The 15,585-nt window shown below is 39.2% G+C and overlaps 1 protein-coding gene across 5 annotated transcripts in view; it reads left to right on the plus strand.

The window, feature by feature from the left end:
* NSRP1 (nuclear speckle splicing regulatory protein 1) overlaps positions 1-15,585 on the plus strand; it is a 68,025-nt gene that overhangs the window by 25,818 nt on the left and 26,622 nt on the right. Inside the window, exons 1-2 of one of the 5 annotated variants that reach the window (XM_030922926.1) lie at positions 5,479-5,606; positions 10,456-10,591. The exons of 2 other annotated variants lie outside the window; for them this stretch is intronic. The gene's annotated coding sequence lies outside the window, so the exon portion shown is untranslated. Of the gene's footprint in view, positions 1-5,478; positions 5,607-10,455; positions 10,592-15,585 lie in introns of those variants that run through there. 2 more of the 5 variants (XM_010367957.2, XM_030922928.1) reach the window with 2 other exon arrangements.

A 15,585-nucleotide genomic window follows, 5' to 3' on the forward strand; every position in this document is an offset into this window, starting at 1 on the left:
CAAAAAAAAAAAAAAAACTAGCCAGGCGAGGTGGCGGGCGCCTGTAGTCCCAGCTACTCGGGAGGCTGAGGCAGGAGAATGGCGTAAACTCGGGAGGCGGAGCTTGCAGTGAGCTGAGATCTGGCCACTGCACTCCAGCCTGGCAACAGAGCAAGACTGCGTCTCAAAAAACAAAATTATTTCACTAATCACTTTCTGAAATGGCTGGTATCAGTTTACATTTTCATTGGTGGCCACTGTTGTTATTCTCATCAGCACTTTATTTATTTACCTTTTTTTTGGAGACAATTTTTACAGTACCATCCACAAATAGTGGATGCATTTTTTTCCTGATTTGTGGGTTATCTTCATCATGCTATGTGCATATCCATATATCCATGAAGCTGCTGCTAAGCTTTCCTGTTTTATTTTTATATGTTGCTGTGCCAAAACATAGTTTGTTTTGTTTTAGACAAGGTCCCACTCTGTTCCTCAGGCTTGAGTGCAGAGGCATGACCATGGCTCACTGTAGCCTCGATGTACGGGGCTCAAGCAATTCTCCCACTTCTGTCTTCCGAGTAGGTAGGACTGCAGGTGCATGCCACCATGCCTGGCTAATTTTTGTGTTTTTGTAGAATTGGAGTTTTCCCATGTTACTGATGGTGGTCTCAAACTCCTGGCCTCAAGCAGTTATCTTGCCTTGGCCTTTCAAACTGCTGGGGTTATAGGTGTGAGCCACTGTGCTTGACCAAAACATCTTTTTTTATTATTATTATAACTTAGTGTATCTAGTTGGGTGAGCACCCTGCTCTACACTTCTTTTTCAAACTTGATCAAACTATTTGTGGACTTTTATTCTTATGTAGATAGTTTGTGAAATTCCTTCAAAATTAAAATTCTTCTGAGATTTGTATTGGAACTGTCTTGGATTTATAAGTTATATTAGTCTTTAAGGAACTACATGTAAGTGTGGTATAGTTTTTCCTTCATTTAGACTTTTTAACTTTTAAATAGAGACAGTGTCTTGCTATCTTGCCCATGCTAGTCTCAAACTCCTGGGCTCAAGCAGTCCTCCCACATTGGCCTCCCAAAGTGTTGGGATTACAGGTGTGAGCCACCACACCCCTCCTAGACTTTTTTTATGAGGTAATTTTTTACCCCATTAAGGTCCTGTGCCTTAGCTGTAGTTTAATTCCTAGATACTTCCTACATTTTGTAGCTACTGTGAGTGGTACCATATTTTTAGGAATATATATATTTTTAAGAGTCTCGCTCTGTCCCCCAGGCTGGCCTACAGTGACTCAGTCTTGGCTCACTGCCACCTCTACCTCCTGAGTAGCTGGGATTACAGGCATGCAGCACCATGCCCAGCTAATTTTTGCATTTTTAGTTGAGATGGAGTTTTGCCCTGTTGGCCAGGCTGGCCTCAAGCAATCTGCCTGCCTGGGCTTCGCAAGGTGTTGGGATTACAGGTATGAGCCACCACACCTGAGCCTAATCATATTTACTGTAATAGTTTGTCTACACGATCTGCTTCATCTCTTCTAATCCTTATACCTCTATTTATTTTTCCTGTTTTATTTTATTAGACAAGGTTTCAGTAGTATGTTGAAAAATGTCCTTAGTGGGCATTCTGACCTCTGTATCCTAAGTGGAATGCTTCTGAAGTTTTTCCATTAAGTTTGATTTTTGTTTTTTTGTTTTTTGTATATAGACTTCTTCTTTTTCTTTTCTTTTCTTTTTTTTTTTTTTTTTTTTTTTGAGACGGAGTTTTGCTCTTGTTGCCCAGGCTGGAATGCAATGGTGCCATCTCGGCTCACTGCAACCTCCACCTCCTGGGTTCAAGTGATTCTGCTGCCTCAGCCTCCTGAGGAGCTGGGATTACAGGCCCCCGCCACCATACCCCAGCTAATTTTTGTATTTTTAGTAAAGACGGGGTTTCACCATGTTGACTAGGCTGGTCTTAAACTTCTGTCCTCAGGAGATCTGCCCACCTCGGCCTCCTAAAGTGCTGGGATTACAAGTGTGAGCCACTGTACCTGGCCAGACTTTTTTAAGTTGAGGAACTCTTATATTCATAGTTAACTGACCAACTTTTCTTTTTGTTTTTGTTTGTTTGTTTTGTTTTTTTGAGACTGAGTTTCACTCTTGTCCCCCTGGCTGGAGTGCAGTGGTGCAACCTCAGCTCCCTGCAACCTCTGCCTCCCGGGTTCAAGCAATTCTTCTGTCCCAGCCTCCGGAGTAGCTGGGATTACAGGCATGCACCACCATGCCCAGCTAATTTTTTGTATTTTCGGTAGGTTTCCCCATGTTGGCCAGGCTGGTCTCACAAACTCCTGACCTCAAGTAATCCGCCCACCTCGGCCTCCCAAAGTGCTAGGATTACAGACGTGAGCCACCACAGCTAGCCTGACAATTTTTATAAATCACAGATAGGTACTAAATGCCTTCCTGAATTTATTGAGCTAGTTAAGTCGTTTTTCTCCTGTGTTTCATTAATATGGTTTATTAGATTGATACATTTTTAAGTGTTAAACCATTCTTGAATTTCTGGCTTAAATCCTTTTGAGCAGGATGTTTCATTTTTAATATGCTAGTGAACTCACTCAATTCACTAAAACTTGATTTAGGGTTTTCAAACATCTGTGTCTATAAGTGGAAAAGGCTTTGTTTATTGTCTAAAAATGTCTGTAGGATTTTAATTTATGGAGGTGACAAATGACATAGTGAGACCACTGCCCTTTAAAAGAACATTATTGTTATGTACATTTACTGACAGGAGAAGACATGCCATTTTATGCAGGGCTACATGGGGAAGAACCAGTTTGGATCAGGAAAAGCATAGTTCAGAGTCTTTATTATTTTATTTTTCATGGGAAAGAAAGGGGAAAAGTTTAGTATTGGCTAGTTTGAACCATGTCAGTTGCCTCTGGGCTGTAGGGGTGATCACCAGTTTTTTCATATCTGGCCCTGGGCAATGAAGGCAGAGAACTGTTGATTCCTGGCTTAGGGGCCAGAGGAGATGGTTCTAAGTTTGGGCTGTGGATTCCCTGATTTACAGTTTTTAGAATATGTATCTGTTCTGCCCAGGTTTTGAGATTTAATTATTCACGATAGTATTTTTTAAATCTTTCATCTACTGTTACTTGCATCTCTTTACTTTTCTTGATTAATCTCGCCAAAATTTGTCTTCTCACAAAATCTTTTCAAATAACCAGCCTTTGATTTTGTTCATCTGTATTTTGTTGATTTATTCTCTGATTTCTGCCCATATCCTTATTGCTTCCCTGGGTTATTTTGTCAGTCTTCTCAAGTTTCTTTTTGAGTACCATTTTAGATGTATCTCACAAGTTTTGGCGTGTAGTGTTTTCACTGTTAGATGTTTATAAATATTTTGTAATTTCCTTTATGATTTGTTTAACCTGAAGACTAACAAGTATAGCTTTTAGTTTTGACATACAGGTTTGGTTTTTTCAAAGATATTTTTATTGCTGTTTCTATTATTTTATTTAATTTTTACTTAAAAAAATAGAGATGGGGTCTTGCTGTGTTGTCCAGGCTTGTCTTGAACTCTTGGTCTCAAGTGATCCTCCAACTTTGGCCTCCCAAAGTGTTGGGATTACAAGTTTGAGCTACTGCACTTGGCTCTTGTTTTTATTCTTATGTTTTATTGTGTTATGACTGAAGAACATAAGATTATCTGATGTATATTTTTATTCTTGATCTATTTGTTTCAGAGAGGAGTAAGTTAAAATTGCCATCTAAAATGGTTGCTGTCCTTATATTTCTGAGAGTTGCTGCTTTTTATTTATTCATTTATTTTAAAAACTTTATTGAGATAAAATTCACATAGCAAGGCCAGGTGCAGTGGCTCATGCCTGTAATCCCAGCCCTTTGGGAGGCTAAGGCAGGAGGATTGCTTGAGCCCAGGAGTTCATGACTACCCTGGGAAACATGGTGAGACCCTGTCTCTGCAAAAAAATTTAAAAATTAATTGGACATGCCTGTGACACATGCCTCTGGTCCCAGCCATACAGGAGGCTGAGGCAGGAGCATGACTTGAACCCAGGAGGTCAGGGCTGCAGTGAGCATTTATTAGTACATCATTCCTTTTTATGGCTGAATAATATTCCATTGTATTGATATACATGTCATCTTTGTTGTTTCTGCTTTTTGATTATTATTCCTGAGTAAGGCTACTGTGAACACTGGTGTACAGATTTTTGTGTGGGTGTATGTTTCACTTCTCCTGAGTGCATACCTACGAGTGGAATTGCTACATCATATGGTAACTTTACTTTTAACTTTTTGAGAAATTGCGAGAATGTTTCCAAAGTGGCTATACCATTTTACAATTCCACCAGCAGGGTACGAGGGCACCAGTTTTTCCACATCTTTTTTTTTTTTTTGCTCTGAGACGGAGTCTTGCTCTGTCGCCAGGCTAGAGTGCAATGGTGCAACCTCGACTCACTGCAACTTCCCAAGTAGCTGGGGCTACAGGTGCATGTCACCACACCCAGCTAATTTTTGTGTTTTTAGTAGAGACGGGGTTTCACCATGTTGGCCAGGATGGTCTCGATCTCTTGACCTTGTGATCTACCTGCCTCGGCCTCCCAAAGTGCTGGGATTACAGGCATGAGCCACCACGCCTGGCTGTTTTTTTTGTTTTGTTTTGTTTTTTTGGAGTCTCGCTCTGTCACCTGGGTTGGAGTTCAGTGGCGTGATCTCGGCTCACTGCAATCTCCACCTCTTGGATTCAAGCGATTCTCCTGCCTCAGCCTCTGGAGTAGCTGGGATTATAGGTGCCCACCACCATGCCTGGCTAATTTTTATATTTTTAGTAGAAATGTGGTTTTGCTCTGTTGGCCACACTGGTCTCGAACTCCTGACCTCAGGTGAACTGCCTGCCTCAGCCTCCCAAAATGCTGGGATTACAGGTAAGAGCCACCACACTTGCCTGTTTCCACATCTTTATCAGCATTTGTGACTTTTTAATTTTACCATCCTGTTGGGTATGAAGTGGATTTCAATGTGGTTTTGATTTGCATTTCCCCAGTGTCGAATGATGTTGAGCACCTTTTCATGTGCTTTTTGGCCATTTGTATATCTTCTTTGAAATAAATTTGTATTTCTTCTTTGAAAAAAATGTTCAACTCCTCTGTCCATTTTTTAGTTTATTTGTCTTTTTATTGGTGAATTGTAGGAATTCTTTATGGGCTGCAAGTTCCATAATAGATACATAATTACAAATACAGTTGATTCTTAAACAATACAGGGGTTAGAGATACCAACACCCATGCAGTTGAAAGCTTTTGACTACCCCAAAACTTAAGTACCAGTAGCCTATTGTTGACCAGAATCCTCATTGATAAACAACTAACACACTTTTTATATGTATTATGTACTGTATTCTTACAGTTAAGCTAGATAAAAAAAAAATGTTACTAGGAAAATCAGAAGGAAGATATATAATAAAATATATTTCATATTTATTAAGTAGAAGTGGATCATCATAAAGGTTTTCCTCTTCATCATCATCTTCACATTCAGCTGGCTGAGGAGGAGGAGGAGGGATTGGTCTTACTGTTTCTGAGTGCCAGAGACGGAAGAGGTGCAGGAGGTGAAAGGTGAGGCGGGCACACTGGGTGTAACTTTTACTTAAAATCTACATAGAGATGTACCTATGCAGTTCAAACTTGTATTGTTCAAGAGTCAACTGTATTTTTTCCCATTCTGTGGGTTGTCACTTTCCTTTTTTTATTTATTTTGAGACGGAGTTTTGTTTTTGTTACCGAGGCTGGAGTGCAGTGGCACAATCTCGGCTCACCTCCACTGCCACCTCCTGGGTTCAAGTGATTCTCCCAAATAGCTGGGATTACAGGCATGCGCCACCATGCCCGGGTAATTGTGTATTTTTAGTAGATACAGGGTTTCTCAATGTTGGTCAGGCTGGTCTCGAACTCCCGACTTCAGGTGATCTGCCTGCCTTGGCCTCCCAAAGTGTTGGGATTACAGGCGTGAGCCACACACCCAGCCTAATTTGTCACTTTCCTGATGGCTTTTGAAGCAACAATTTATTTTGATGAGATTTGAAATAAATTTTTTTTTTTTTTTTTTGAAACAGAGTCTCACTCTGTTGCCCAGGCTGGACTGCAATGGCACAATCTCAGCTCACTGCAACCTCTGCTTCCCGGGTTCAAGCGATTCTCCTGCCTCTGTCTCTCAAGTAGCTGGGACTACAGGTGCGCACCACTGTGCCTGGCTAATTTTTGTATTTTTAGTAGAGACAGGGTTTCACTCTGTTGGCCAGGCTGTTCTTGAACTCCTGACATCATGATCTGCCCGCCTCAGCCTCCCAAAGTGCTGGAATTACAGGCGTGAGCCACTACACCCAGCCTATTTGTCACTTTCTTGATGGCTTTTGAAGCAATAATTTCTTTTGATGAGATTTGAAATAAATATTTTTTTTCTTTTGAAACAGAGTCTCGCTCTGTTGCCCAGGCTGAAGTGCAGTGGCACAATCACAGCTCACCGCAACCTCTGCTTCCTGGGTTCAAGCGATTCTTCTGCGGCAGTCTCTCAAGTACCTGGGACTACAGGTGTGCACCACTGTGCCTGGCTAATTTTTGTATTTTTAGTAGAGACAGGGTTTCACTCTGTTAGGCAGGCTGGTCTTGAACTCTTGACCTCATGATCTGCCCGCCTCAGCCTCCCAAAGTGCTAGGATTACAGGCATGAGCCACTGTGCCCAGCCTAATAATTTTTTTTTTTTTTCTTTTTTTGTCATTTGGACTTTTGGTTTTAGCTACACAGATTTTGTTATGTGTCTGATTTAAGGTCACAAAGATTTACTTACATATTTTCTTCTAAGAGTTTTATAGTTTTAGCTAAATATAAACATTTAGATTAACTCCATTGTAAGTTATTTTTTGCAAGGTAAGGTAAGGGCCCAACTTCATTCTTTTGCATATGCATATCTAGTTGTTCCAGCACCGTTTGTTGAATAGACTGTTCTTTCCCCATTGGATTGTCTTGGTGTTGCTTTATTTACTTGAAAGATACATTGTTAAAAGCATAAATGTTTATGATTACTATTTCTTCTTGATCTATTCCTCAGTATCTAGTACCCTACTTTGTTCTTCACATATGTTTCTGTTTAATTCTATTTTTCCTGATTTTATAATTACTGTCAAGGTTTTGATTCATATTTGCCTGTCATATTTTTTCCCACTCATTTATTTTCAGCTTTTTTTTGAGACAGAGCCTTGCTCTGTTGCCCAGGCTGGAGTATAGTGACATGATCTCAGCTCACTGCACTGCAACCTCTGCCTCCCAGGTTCAAGTGATTCTCATGCCTCAGCTATCCTGAGTAGCTGGGATTACAGGCATGCGCCACCACACCCTGATAATTTTTTTATTTTTTAGTAGAGACGGAGTTTTGCCATGTTGACCAGGCTGGTCTCAAACTCCTGGCATCAAGTAATTCGCCTGCCTCAGCTTCCCAAAGTGCTGGGATTACAGGCATGAACCACCGTGCCCGGCCTATTTTTGGCATTTTTATATCCTATTGTATTTAGGCTCTTTTTACAAACCTCCTATTTCTGGATCTTTTAAGAATCCCAGAGTTTGTCTTCTTTTTTTCTCTCTCTCTTTCATTTAATAGGTTGAATTTTCTTTTCCTCGTTTGAATTGTACACATTTCATTGTGTTTCAGTTATAATTTTGGTCGTTATCCCAAACCAATCTATGCTTAGATTTATATGTTTGGTTTCTTTTATTGTTGTTATAAGTATCTTTATATCACCCACTACCTTCAACATAAGTACCATGGCATACTCTGGCTACCTTCTGGTTGTCTTCTCTTCCTCTCTTCCACTTGCTGTTTGCCTTGCCACTGTGTTTATATCATCTAGATGAGGTGTTGGCACACTATGTCTCGTGTTGACATCCTGTTTTAAAATAAAGTTTTATTGGAACACAGCCTTGCCATTTGTCTCTCTGTGGCTAATTTTGCGCTACATGAATAGATGCAACAGGCCACATGGTCCATCAGCCTGTGTATTCACCATTTGTCCCTTGAGGAAATTTGCTGACCCCTGGTCTGGATCTGTGTTAATATGATAGCCAGTAGTCTTAGAGGCTGTTTTAGCTTAAGTAAAATTTAAAAATTAGTTCCTTAGTCACATTAGCCACATTTCATGTGTTCTATATGAACACATATGACTGGTGGCTAACATATTGGACAACACAGGTAAATATTTTAGCCATTTCAGAAAGTTGTATAGCCCTGCTCTAGATTTGGTCCTGGATTGTTATGGTTTTTTGTCTCATTTTTAAAGATAATATTAGGGCCAGGTGTGGTGGCTGTCACGTGTGCTGTAATCTCAGCACTTTGGGAGGCCGAGGCAGGAGGATTTCTTAAACCCAGGAAGGAGTTCAAGACCAGCCTGGGTAACGTACTGAGATCTCTACAAAAAATAAAAAAATAAGCTAGGCGTGGTGGCAGGTGCTTGTGGTCCCAGCTACTCGGAAGGCTGAGGTGGGAGGATTGCTTGAGCCTGGGAGCTTGAGGCTGAAGTCAGTCATGATTGCACCACTGCACTCCAGCCCGTCTTAAAAAAAAAAAATTAAGTTTTACTAAGTTGTGTATTTACTTTTCATGTATCTCATAATATTATTGGGAGTACAGGTTGAGTATCCCTTTCCGAAATGCTTGGGGCCAGGTGTGGTGGCTGGTGCCTGTAGTCCAGCACTTTCTGAGGCTGAGGTGGGAGGATTGCTTCAGCCCGGAGTTCAAGAACAGCTGGGCAACACACTGATACCCTGTCTCTACAAAAAACTAAAAAATTACCCGTGTATAGTGGTACATACCTGTAGTCCCAGCTACTCGGGAGGCCAAGGTGGGAGGATCGCTTGAGCCTGGGAACTCAAGGCTCCAGTGAGCCATGATCATGCCACTAAACTCCAGCCTGGGCAACAGAGTTTTTTTGGCAACCCTTTCCCCCCCAAAAAAAAGAGAGAAAGAAATGAATGTTTGGGACCAGAAGTGTTTCAGATTTCAGGTTTTCTCAGATTTGGGAATATTTGTATTATACTTAATATTCCTAATCCAAAAATCCAAAATGCTTCTTTGAGCATACTGTTGACACTGGAAAAGTTTTAGATTTGGGATTGTTGGATTAGGGATATTCATCCTGTACTTCCTTTATTTTCAAAGAGGGCTTTTATGAGGCAGATCTTCTGAGATTTTATGTGCTTAAAACATCTTTACTTTTCATGATAGTTTTTCTGGATATACACTTTTTAGTTCAGAGTGCTTTCTATCAGCACTTTAAAGTTACTCCATCTGGGTAATGTTGATTAAGATTTACTACCTTTTTAAAAAAAATTTTGTGAGTGTGAAGTAGATGTGTATATTTATGGAATATGTGAGATATTTTGGTACAGGCATGTGGTGCATAATATGGATTACTTGTTCTTAAATCCCAGGTTGCTGATGAGATATTTGATGACATTCTGATCGTACCTCTTTATAGGTGACCTCTTCCTTGTTGGAAGCTCTTAGAATTTTCTTTTTATCTTTGATTTTCTTAAATTTCATTATAATGTATCTAGTTGTTGTATATGCAGGTGTGTGTGTTTTGTTTATCCTCTGTCCTCTCAATATATTTTTCTCCAATTCTGGAAAATTACCAGTCGTTCAAATAGTTCTTTGAATCTGTTTAGTTTATATGTCTTCCTCTGGGTCTTCTGTTATGTAAATATCTTTCATATCACTATACCTTTTTTTGTTTTGTTTTTAAGATACGGGGTCTCAGTATATTGCCCAAGCTGAAATGCAGTGGCTATTCACAGGCATGATAATAGTGCACTGTGCCTCAAACTGCTGGGCTCAAGTGATCCTCTTGCCTCAGCCTCCTGGCTGTAGCTAGGACTACAGACATATACTACCGTGTGGCTTTTTTCTTTTTTTAAGCTTTTTACCCTTTCCGTGTGTGTTCTAGGAGTTTCTTAGCCTAATATTCTAACTTATTAAAACATTTTTCAGCTATATCCATTCACTCATTTACCCATCTCTTAATTTAATTTAATTAATTAATTTATTTATTTATTTTTGAGATGGAGTCTCAGTCTGTCACCCAAGCTGGAGTGCAGTGGCATGATCTCGGCTCACTGCAACCTCCACCTGCCGGGTTCAAGTGATTCTCGTGCGTCAGCCTCCCTAGTAGGTGGGATTACAGGCACCCACCACCAAACCTGGCTAATTTTTATACTTTTAGTAGAGACAGGGTTTCACCGTGTTGCCCAGGTTGGTCTCAAACTGCTGACCTCAAGTGATCCGCCTGCCTCAGCCTCCTAGAGTGCTGGAATTATAGGCGTGAGCCACCACGCCCGACCCATCTCTTAATATTTTTATTTTGACTATATTTTCCATGTACATTATTTCAGATAGTTTCTATTTACCTTGTCTCTCAGGACACCTTGCAGTAAATCCATCAGGAAGTTGCTGTTTACCAAGCACAGACCCTCATGGAAGTTCATTGAACAAACAGATCAGGGCTGCCACCTCAACCTGACCAGACTGCTGCTCTGATGTTACCTTCAGCACTAGGTTGGTGTTGCTTTTTTGCCTCAGAGGAGACTGAAGACAGATAAAAATATTTCTGAAAAACTCTCTTTCATCCTACCCACCCCACCCCCACCTCAAGTGGTGTGCCCTGTACTTTTCAACCCTGGGTTGCTACACTACCCTCCCTTCATTTACAAAAGCGAGCTTCTGCCTCCCCAGGGGTTTTTACAGTTTTATGTTTACTTCTCACATTTAACCTCCCTGACTTGTAGAACCTCTTTAGAGGAAGGGAGCCTGACTTAAGAGGAATTGGAAGCTGAGTATAACTAATTTTTTATATTGTATATATTTGGCCTTTGAGTACGTAAGATTTATTTCCACAAATTTACTAATTATATTTAAACTTTTACTAGTTGTTTTGTATTTAGTCATCACATGTTCTCTTATTAGTGGGAGAGGAACACAAGAGGCCCTGGGCAGTGGAAGTAAACTGGTCTAGAAATACTATGATAATTCAAAAAGTGGAGAATTTGAGTTTCAGTAAACAATTAAATGTTGTTATTGATACATACTATTTGTTACATATTTACAGGATACATATGATATTTTTACATGCATAGAATGTGTAATGACCAAGCTAAAGTATTTAGGCTATCTGTCATCACTAGCATTTATCATTTCTAAGTGTTGAGAACATTTCAACTCCTCACTTGTAGCTATTTTGAAGTGTACAGTACATTGTTGTTAGCTGTAGTCACCCTACTCTACTATTGGACATTAGAACTTATTCCTCTATCTCACTGTGTGTTCGTACCCATTAGTACCCATTAACCAACCTCTCTTTATCTTCCTCCTCCCCCAAGTCCTTCCCAGCCTCTGTTAACTATCATTCTACTCTCCACCTCTATGAAATAAATTTTTTTAGTTCATACATATGGGTGAGTACATGAGATTTTGTCTTTCTGTGTCTGGCTTATGTTACTTAAGATAATGACCTTTGGTTTAATCCATGTTGCTGTAAGTGACATGTGATTCCATCCTTTTTCTTTTTTCTTTTTTGAGTCAGAGTTTCACTCTTGTTGCCCAGGCTAGAGTGCAATGGTTCAATCTTGGCTCACCGCAACCTCTGCCTCCCGGATTCAAGCGATTTTCCTGCGTCAGCCTTCCAAATAGCTGGGATTACAGGCATGCACCACCATACACAGCTAATTTTGTATTTTTAGTAGAGACGGGGGTTTCTCCATGTTGATCAGACTGGTCTCGAACTCCCAACCTCAGATGATCTGCCCACCTCGGCCTCCCAAAGTGCTGGGATTACAGGTGTGAGCCACCATGCCCAGCTGATTGCATCCTTTTTTATGGCCAAATAGTACTCCATTGTGTAAATATACCACATTTTCTTTGTCAATTCATATGTGATGGAGACTTAGGTTGATTCCATATTTTGGCTGTTGTGAGTAGTGCTGCGGTGAACATAAAAGTGCATGTATCCTTTTGATATACTGATTTTCTGTCCTTTGAATAAATACCAGTGATGATATTGCTGGATCTTACGGTAGTTCTGTGTTTAATTTTTTGAAAAATCTCCATACTATTTTCCATAATGGCTGTACTAAGTTACATTCCCACCTACAGTGTATGAGAGCTCCTTTTACTCTGCATCCTTGCCAGCATCTGTTAGTTTTTGTCTTTTTGATAATAGCTATTCTGACTGGGTAAGATGATCTCATTGTGGTTTTGATTTGCATTTCCCTGATAATTAGTGGTGGTGGGCATTTTTTTATATACCTGTTGGCTACTCCTATGTATTTTGAGAAATCGCTATTACCCACTTTTTTCCCCTTTTATTGATATATAATAATTTACATATTTATGGTGTACATGTGTTTGTTACATGCAAAGAATATATAATGATCAAGTCAGGGTAATTGGGGTATCCATCACCTAGAATGTTTATCATTTTTATATGTTGGTATCATTTCAAGCCCTCTCTTCTAATCACTTTGAAATGTACATATTATTATTGCTAAGTATAGTCACCTTTGTCTGCTATCAAACATTGGAACTTATTTCTTCTATCTAACTGTATGCTTGGGTACATAAGAAATAAGTTCCAGTGTTGGATAGCAGACTAGGGTGACTATACTTCTTATAGTCTTTGTCTCTCTGCTCTCTTTATCCCCCCTCTCCCTCCCCTTCCCAGTCTCTGTTATCTATTGTTCTATTCTCTATGTCCATGAGATCAAGTTTTTTAGCTCCCACATGTGAGTGAGGACATGCAGTATTTGTCTTTCTTTGCCTGGCCTATTTCACTTAAAATAATGATCTCCGTTTCTATCCATGTTGCTGCAAATGACATTATTTCATTATGGCCAAATAGTATTCTATTGTTTATGTATAGCACACTTTATCCATTTATCTGTTGCTGGGCATTTAGGTTGATTCCATGTCTTTACTATTGTGAATAATACTGTGAGGAACATATGAGTGAGAGTGTCCTTTTGGTACACTGATTTCTTCTTTGGATAGATACCCAATAGTGAGATTGCTGGGTCTTAATGGTAGTTCTAATTTTACTTTTTGAGAAATCTCCATACTGGTTTCTTTAGGTTTGTTTTACTAATTTACATTCCCACCAGCAGTGTATAAGAGTTCCCTTTTCTCACCAGCATCTATTATTTCCTGTCTTTTTAATAATAGAGGTTCAGCTGGGGTAAGATATCTTACTATGGTTTGGATTTGCATTTCACTGATGATTAGTGATTAGCATTTTTTCATATACCTGTTGGCCATTTGTATGTCTTTTGAGAAATGTCTATTCATGTCCTTCACCCACTTTTTAATGGCTTTTTTTTTTTTTTTTTTTTTTTTTGCTATTGAGTTGTTTCAGTTCCTTCTATATTCTGGATATTAGTCACTTGTCAGATGAATATTTTGTAAATGTTTTCTCTCATTCTTCAGGTTGTCTCTTCTGCTGAGGGTTTTCTTTGCTGTACAGAAGCGTTTTAGTTTAATATGGTCCCATTTATCTATCTTTGTTTTTGTTTCCTGTGCTTTTGGGATCTTGGCCATAAACTCTTTGCCTCAACCCATGTCCCTGGATCATTTCTCCTGTTTTCTTCTAGTAGTTTTATAGTTTGGGGCCTTACGTTAAGTCTGTCATCCATTTTGTTTTGATTTTTGTATATGGTGAGAGACGGGTCTAGTTTTATTCTTCTCCATGTGGATATTTAGTTCTCCCAGCACCATTTATTGAAGAGGGTGTCCTTTCCCCAGTATACGTTCTTGGCACCTTTGTCAAAAACCAGTTGGATATAAAGATGTGGGTGGATTTATTTCTGGATTCTCTATTCTGTTCCATTCTGGTCTGTGTGTCTGTTTTTATACTAATACTATGCTATTTTGGTTATGATAGCCTTGTTGTATATTTTGAAGTCAGGTAGTATGATGCCTCCAGCTGTTCTTTTTGCTCAAGATTGCTTTGGTTATTCAGGTTCTTTGTAGTTTCATGCAAATTTTAGAATTGTTTGTTCTAGTTCTGTGAAAAATATTGGTATTTTGGTAGAGATTACATTGAATCTGTAGATTGTTTTTGGTAGAATATTTACATATTAATTCTTCCGATCCATGAACTTGGGCTGTCTTTCCATTTTTTTGTGTCCTCTTTAATTTCTTTCATCGATGTTTTATAGTTTTCCTTGTAGAGGTCTTTCACCTTGGTAAAATTTATTCCTAGGGTTTTGGTTTTTGTTTTTAGTTTTTGGAAATAACATTGCTTCCTTGATTTCTTTTTCTTCTAGTTTGTTGCTAGTATATTGAACGCTATACTGATTTTTTGTGTTGATTTTGTGTCCTGCAGCTTTACTGAATTTGCTCATTAGTTTTAAGAGGTTTTTTTTTTTTTTTTTTAGTGGAGTCATTTGGTTTTTCTAAATATAAGATCGTGTCATCTGCAGAGAGGGACAATTTGACTTCCTCTTTTCCAGTGTGAATGCCTTTAATTTCCTTCTCTTACCTGATTGCTTTGGCTAGGACTTCCAGTATAGTATTGAATAAGAGTGGTGAAAGTGGGCATCCTTGTCTAGTTCCAGTTCTTACAGGAAAAGCTTTCAGCTTTTCTCTGTTCAGTATAATGTTAGCTATGGATTTGTCATATATGGCCTTTATTATGTTGAGGTATGTTCTTTTTATTTTTATTTATTTATTTATTTATTTTTGAGATGGAGTCTCGCTCTGTTGCCCAGGCTGGAATGCAGTGGCATGACCTCAACTCACTGCAGCCTCTGCCTCCTGGGTTCAAGTGACTCTCCTGCCTCAGCCTCCCAAGTAGCTGGGACTACAGGCATGTGCCACCATGTCCGGCTAATTTTTTTTTTTGTATTTTTAGTAGAGATGGGATTTCACCATGTTGGCCAGGCTGGTCTCAGACTCCTGACATCAAGTGATCTGCCTGCCTTGGCCTGCCAAAGTGCTGGGATTGTATATGTGAGCCATTGTGCCAGGCCGAGGTATGTTTTTTCTGTGCCTAGTTTGTTGAGCATTTTTATCATGAAGGGATGTTGAGTTTTATTGAATACTTTTTCTTCCCCTATTGAGATGATCATATGGTTTTGGTCTTTCATTATGTTGATGTGATATATCATGTTTATTGATTTGCATATGGTAAATTATCTTTACGACTCAGGGATAAATCCCACTTGATTGTGGTATATTGTCCTTTTGATGTACTGTTGGATTTGGTTTGATAGTATTTTGTTGAAGATTTTGCATCTATGTTCAACTATGGCCTGTAATTTTTTTGTTTTGTTTTGTTTTTTAATGTTGCGCCCTTGTCTGGTTTTAGTTTCAGGGCTTCACAGAAAGAGTTAGGAAGAATTCCCTCCTCTTTTATTTTTTGGAATAGTTTGAGGAGAATTGGTATTCTTTGTAAGTTTAGTAGACTTTGGCAGTGAAGCCATCAGATCCTGGGCTTTTCTTTTTTAGATTTGTTATTACTGATTCAATCTCATTACTTGTCATTTGTTCAGGTTTTCTAT

The sequence above is a fragment of the Rhinopithecus roxellana genome, chromosome 19, assembly GCF_007565055.1.
Source record: "Rhinopithecus roxellana isolate Shanxi Qingling chromosome 19, ASM756505v1, whole genome shotgun sequence".
NCBI classification, from domain to species: Eukaryota; Metazoa; Chordata; class Mammalia; order Primates; family Cercopithecidae; genus Rhinopithecus; species Rhinopithecus roxellana.